Below are 879 nucleotides of genomic sequence, written 5' to 3'. Positions count from 1 at the left end.
GCCACTTTACTTTGGAGCTACATAAAGCATTGCTTCAAAGACAGGAGCTGCAGTTTTGTAGCTCATCTGCAAATGATGACCTCCTCTGGAGAGATCATGCAGGTGAGTGCCCTGCTTTGTGCACAGCCTCCTGCATCTGCCGTGGGGACCAGCAGGCAGATGTCCTCAGCTACTTGAACCAAATCAGGTCAGATTGGCAAAGTTTTACTATTTGACCCACAAATTATATGACAGCCACTCTTGTCAGAGGTATTGAAGACCCAGGGTTGTGCTACTTTAATTAAACCAGTGTAATGCTGCATATTTAAGCTGATATATCTTTCAGTTCAGTAGTGTACATTTGACATGACATAGTTGGGTCCATACTCAGTTTAACAGAGACAAAACCAGACCACTCTTGTAAAGTTTAGAGTAAATATCATGGGCCTTGTTCTCTTCTGTTTTGCTCTGGTAGTTATATTGCAGGTACTACTCCATTATCTTCAGTCCCCTTCTAAACTGACGGGGAAGGGAGGAGGACTCACACATGCTTTGTTTCTTGTCTGGTTGAAGTTACAAATGCTAAAGCAAAATTGGCTTGTGTTTTTATTTCCCAGAACTCATAAAAACAAAGCAGTCAGCTGAGATTGGCATGATGAGTTAGAGGAGCAAATCGTTTGGGAATGGTGCTGAACATGAAGAGTAATTTTGTATTATTATGATATTCATCACTTCCTGGAGAATCTGAGATGGAAACCTGAAGAAATCAGTCTGAATTCCTCTACATTGCTGCTTGGTAGAGGAAAAATTCCCACTTAGTAGAAATGAAGAAATATTTTTTTTCATCAAGTGTCTGTACACTTGCTGCTTTTGGAAATAGAAAGCATTTTACCTTAAGCA

This window comes from Acanthisitta chloris, unplaced genomic scaffold (genome assembly GCF_000695815.1).
Source record: "Acanthisitta chloris isolate BGI_N310 unplaced genomic scaffold, ASM69581v1 scaffold5422, whole genome shotgun sequence".
Lineage (NCBI taxonomy): Eukaryota > Metazoa > Chordata > Aves > Passeriformes > Acanthisittidae > Acanthisitta > Acanthisitta chloris.
Note: the sequence above shows the minus strand (reverse complement) of the source record.